The sequence below is a fragment of the Myotis brandtii genome, unplaced genomic scaffold (assembly GCF_000412655.1).
Source record: "Myotis brandtii unplaced genomic scaffold, ASM41265v1 scaffold475, whole genome shotgun sequence".
Lineage (NCBI taxonomy): Eukaryota > Metazoa > Chordata > Mammalia > Chiroptera > Vespertilionidae > Myotis > Myotis brandtii.
This window is the reverse complement of record NW_005368148.1, coordinates 2739877-2745876: the sequence shown is the minus strand read 5'-3', so window position 1 is coordinate 2745876 and position 6000 is coordinate 2739877. Positions and strand designations below refer to the sequence as shown.

At 41.0% G+C, this 6000-nt stretch overlaps 1 protein-coding gene across 1 annotated transcript in view; it reads left to right on the top strand.

Annotated features, from left to right (window-relative positions):
• ASAH2 (N-acylsphingosine amidohydrolase (non-lysosomal ceramidase) 2) overlaps positions 1–6000 on the top strand; it is an 81145-nt gene that overhangs the window by 29545 nt on the left and 45600 nt on the right. The window lies entirely within an intron of this gene.

Here is a 6000-nt window from a genome sequence, read left to right as displayed (position 1 = left end):
GCCCCAGCTGCTCTGTGCCCGCTGCCCAGAGGCCCTCCGCGGCCAGGGTGGAATGCTTGCCTCGTCGCTGTGGCAACAAAGCAAGCATTCCGCCAGGCTGCTCATGCTGCCCACTCTTAGCAGCCGCCCCCTGGGGCTGAGAGGATTGTGTGCCACCATCTTGTGGCTATGGGTGCTGCCATCTTTGTGATGGATAATGGCTAATTTGCATATTATCCTTTTATTAGATAGGATTCTGATTATGTTTGTGTGTGTTTGAAAATTTCCATAATAAAATTTAAAAAGAATAAGTTAACTTAATTGATCTTTAAAATGGATTGTAGAATATGGCAGGCTCTTCTGTGATTTTCCCCAAATTTAGGTCTTGTTATTTCCTTGTGAGGAGAGTTGAGTTTAGCAGAAAGGTGCATGGAGGACATGTCTTGGGCTACCTGAGACTTGTAAGGCAGACAGAGTGAGAGCAAGGGAAAGAGAGGAAGGGAGAGGAGATGAGGTGGGGAGGAGTGAGAAATAGAGTGGTGGAAATGGCTTCCAAGTCTATCTCTCTAAGCCAATTTCTGCGATATTTTCTGCCTCAGATCAAGTCACAGAAAAAGAATGTGCTCTCTGATGTCTGTTTACATATTCATGAGTGAGAAAGGGAGGAGACAAGAGTACCTAGAACAATGACCATTACATGTCAGTTATTCAGTGATGGGAAGGCCTAAATACCTTTTCCAACGTCACTCTATCTTGGGGGTGGGGGTGGTGGAATGGAAGCCTCTTCCATTTATGGAAACATGAGGAGCGGGAGATTAAGTAATTTCCCCACCCCTACACTTACAACAAAACTGAGGTGGGTCTGTTTTTAGCCCCTTTTTATGAATAAAGAAACTGAGTCTTTTAAATATATATATAATTGTTTTTTTACAGAGAGGAAGGGAGAGGGATAGAGAGTTAGAAACATCGATGAGAGAGAAACATCGATCAGCTGCCTCCTGCACACTCCCCACTGGGGATGTGTCCACAACCAAGGTACATGCCCTTGACCGGAATCGAACCTGGGACCCTTTAGTCCGCAGGCCAGCGCTCTATCCACTGAGCCACACTGGTTAGAAACTGAGTCTTAAAGAGGGCAATTAACTTTTCCAAATTTACACACTTGGAAACTGGTCAAGTTTGGTTCTTAACACATATACCTGATCCCAGAGTGTACATTCTTAAAAGAACATTATTCTATTATCTTGGAGGGAAAATGCATTGATAACCTGCTTTCTGCAGGGCATGTTGCTAGTCATTCAGGGGACACACAGCTAAGTGAGTCATAATCCATGTCCTCTGTGAGCTCTCTACCTCGTTGGGGAATAGAAGAAAGGTCTGTCAGGGAAATATGCAAATAACTAATTTACTGGAGTAAAGTACAGTGACGTGTTAGTTATCTATTACTGATTAATAAGTAGCCCTAATGTATAGTGGCTTCAAACAACAAACACTCATTATCTCACAGTTTCTGTGGGTCAGAAATTCAGGAGTGGCCTATCTTGGGGGTTCTAGCTTAGGGTATCTTGAAATCAAGATATTGGCAAGGACCGCAATCATCTGAAGACTGGAGTGGGGCTGGAAGATCCACTTCCAAGAATATTCACTCATGTGGCTGTTGGCAGAGGGCCTCACTTCCCCACGGTCCATATCCTCATGACAGAGCCACTGGCTTTCCTCAGAGCGACTAATTCAAGCGAAAGAGCCGGGAAGAAGCCACAGAGCCTTTCCTAACCCAGGCTCAGGAATTGCACACCATCACTTCCACCCTGTTCTATTCATTGGAAGCAAGTCGCTAAGCCCATTTCACACTCCAGGATAGCAAAGTTAAATTTCACTTCTTGAAGGCAAGAGTATCATATAATCTGTGGGTATACAGTATTTTAAAACCACCACATGGAGATGCAGGAAATGAAAATTAGGGGGGAAATTTTCAAAGTGGAAGTGACACTTGAATGGGCAGAATTTTAAATGGTTTACATGAGGAGGGAGAGCTGAGAAATGCAGGGGACGGCATGAACAGAGGCACAAGGGAGGAATTTAGACTCTAGAGACAAAGCTTGGTTAGTTCTATTAGGACACACATAGGCATGGAATTGGAGATGTGTCTGCAAGGTGTGTTCATAATTATAGAGGTCCTGGGATGCCAGGTTGTTTTTAATTCTGTAGGTGATGGGGATTCTTAGAAAACTTTTGAGTGGAAAGGTGATGCAATCACAATTTTGCATTAGAATGATTACTCAGATGGTGAATTTGAGGTGGATTGGAATAGACTAGAAATAGAGGAGAAGACACAAATGGGCAGATTCTTTAAATTAATGTCAAGGTTCTATTGGTGAGGGTCCAGTTGGGAAAACAGTAATCACACTAGGTATTTCAAACAGGGGGGATTTAATACAGGGGAGTTTTATAATATGTTGGAAGGCTGAAAGAGCTATAAAGGGAAGATAGGCTTGCAGGAAGGATTTTAACTCTGCCTGGTGATTTCCCCTACATCATGTGACTCTCACACAAAAGTTCTAAACCAGTGGGGTAGCAGTGAGACTACATGGTGGTAAGAGGTCACATTAAGTGCTAATGGATTTGGGAATGAATAGACATAAAAGTGAACACTTAACTTCGTTTCCATGATGAGTAAGGCACTGTTCTATATCCTCCTAACAACTGTATGAGGAAGACACTATTATTATGTCATTTGACAGACTGGGAAACTGAGTTGCAGAGGATCAAGTAACTCGTCCAAGATTACACTTACGAGCTGTCCGGGCTGGGCTTCACATATAGGCACCTCGGGTCCAGAGCTCATGCTCATTACCACTGCACATGCTGTCTTTCTGAAGAATCAAAGATGGTTCTGATTGGGAAATAGTGTTGTCAGTGGTAGCAATAGGAGAGTTAAAAGGTAGACTTTGGGGGTGGAGCATGGAAGGGAGAGGGGTTTAATGTGTTGGATTATAGACACTATCAAGTCAATAGTGGGGACCATTTAATCATCTCTTCCTAGTTTTACTTCCCCCATGCAATCTGAGACCCAGTGGCCAGGCCTTTAAATGAACCCACTTAGTCATCCCCAGTTAACCCAAGGGAGGTTGGGAAAAATAAATGTAGCTAAACAAGTGCCATTAAGCTTACTTACTACACCTGATTTTAGCCAGGTTCTCAGTCTCAGCTTTAAGATGGATGAAATTTCCAGCATGGAATGAAGAGTAAGGATGGTTTCTGAGAGTGAGGCAGGGCAGGAAAACAGAACGACTTTCCAACTCTGTCTATGGCATGTTCCCAAGAGTGTCAGTGATAGAAAATGGAATGGAAACTGCAGAAAAAGAAGGGAGCTGTAGTCACGAATATAGCTTCTTTGTTCTATGTTAAAATATCCCTCCTTTCATGAAGTAGACAACATACTACTTATAATGGCTATCTGCAGGCATTGCCATTAGATGATTGAGTTCTTAATTTATTTTTCTTTTCTTTTCTTTTCCTTGCAAGTCCCATGTGTCTGATTGTATCAGAGGTTATAGTTTAGGATTAGATTTCTGTGAGCTGTTTCATTGATTCTTGAATAAACCTGAAGAAATAGACTTATTTCTAAAATCCTAACATTATAGTTTTGTTTTGTTTTTTTTTGGAATAAAAATGGGGTAAAGGTTGGGGGAGCTTTAATGTTGATTGGCAGTTCTTTTGTTCACTACCTTCCTATCTTGGCTACAAAGTTGTAAGAACATTAGCCTTCGACTTTAGTTAAACTTTCATGATGCCCCTTCATTGATTGTCCCCTCTTCTCCGTACACACATTTCTTCTTCAGGAGTGCAGTAGTTGCTGCATGGAAGAGAATTAAGAGTGATGAAGATTTGGGGTTGAAATTAGGATCAAACAGAAGGAACATGGAAATTTATTGGGTGGCGAATGGGGCTTATTTGGTCAGAGGGATGTTAGTCTGGTTACATCACATTTCCTTTGCAAGCTTTACTGGTGCCTGATTGTTTCTGTGGATTTGGTAACCTAGCAATGGGGGTTTGGGGCATGGAGAGATTAATGAGACAAGATGGTTTTAAGATCTTCTTCCTGATTTAGTGATCACATGACTAGAATGAGAGTGGTGTAGCTCTTCATCTAAAATAGAAGAGACTGAATGGATGTCTGTGTATTAAATATATGGCACATGCATTGCTGCTACTATTCCCTTAGGTGCCAGTCGGTGAAAGCCGATCGTTAAATATTCAGGAACTCTGTGAACTGTTTATTAAACTTTTGGTAGCTTGAAATTGATTATGGTGGGAGTTTTTATACCACACAAACTGGCAAACAATGCAAGGGAGGGCTCTTTTCTTTCTTTCAAAGAGACAATTATCGGGATACCACTGTGAATGCCATACTCCAGATAGACATCACTGCTAATCAAAAAAGGTACTCTTTTCTGTTCAGCCCAGATTTGGATTCAGAATCCTTCTCAACACACACTGCTTCTGACAGAAAACACAAGTAAATAGGACTGAGTGCATGAGATGAGCAGTATTTGCCATCTTTGCTATAAACAAGCTTTTGTAATTGTCCCTGGTGTTAGCTGTTAGAATCTTACACTGGGGAAGGTTGCTTTGGGTTTGACGCTTTTGCTGCGTTTAATGATTTTTGACACAAAAAAGTCAAAGCATCTTTCATAAAGAAGTCACAATAATACCTAACTCTAGGTTGCCATGGATTAAAGCATAATCAGAAATAGGTACTATGCAACATCATTAATTTTCTTCCCTCTTTTTATGTGTATGTATCATACAAAGACCCTAATCATGCATTTGGATGTTCATTAATTAATAAACTAAATGAACATTTACTGAGTCTCTTTGTTAGTAGTCACATATTCCCATACAAAGGGTTATATGGAGAAGTCAGTTTAAAGCAGGAATAATCATATATCATTGTTCAGGACTTTTGTGGGCTAGGTAAACCAAAGACGTGGGGATGGGTGATTCTGATTTACGTTACCACAGAAGTCATGTAGTATCACTTCCGTGTCATGAGGTTGAACTCATGGCAGCTGTTTGAAGGCTTAACCGTGGCTGAAGGATCTCTAAGGTTGCTTACCCACGTGGCTAGCAAGTTAGTGCTGACCAGATGGTTCCTGTCCACAAGGACCTCTCCAAAGGATTGCTGGGGTGTCGTTGGTCATAGTGTTGGCTTCCCTTGATCAATAAGTGTAATGGTCGGTGCTGGGAATATTGAGTTCTTCATTTTGGGAAGTGAGGCAGTAGAGTAAAGAGGACTTTGCACTGTCTGTTCACTGCTCCCACAATGCTTTTCGCCCAGGTATTGCTCTCTTCATTTAAGGCTCTGATGAAGGGGAACCTCTTTGGAAAGGTCATGCCTCATGAATACCCATCACCTTCTTTTTCCTATTTTGCTTCATAACATTTACCACTGTATAATAGAATGTTACATATTTATTTTTTGTTTATTATCTTTCTCTCTCATTAGAATAAAAACTTCTTCAGAGTTTTTCCTAGTGCTTGGAATGGTGCCTGGATATTAATGCTATGTGTGAAAAGATGAATGGGGAAGAGTACTGACTCTATAGTGAGACTTGGACCTGGATTCAGGCTCTGCTATTTATTAGATCAAATTATTTAATTTCTGCACACTTAAATGTTGTCAGCTAAAAGACAGAGTTAAAAATACATACCTCTTGAAGTTATTGTGATTTTTAAATGACATAATGTATGTAATACCTAGCATTGTGTGTGCTTGCACATAGCAAGAATCTATGAAATGTTAGCTATTGCTATGACTGTTGTTATTACTATGATGATGTACTGAAGCTATATATACCTATATAAACTATGTATGCACTGCAGATATACCATGATGATATAGAGAGTGAAGGGCCGCTGGGCAGACAGCGAAGTCATTGGTATGGATCAGTGATTGGGCTAATCAGAGCCTTTCTTATGCTAAGCTCCTGTGATATCTCACCTTTTAGTTCTGTTTTC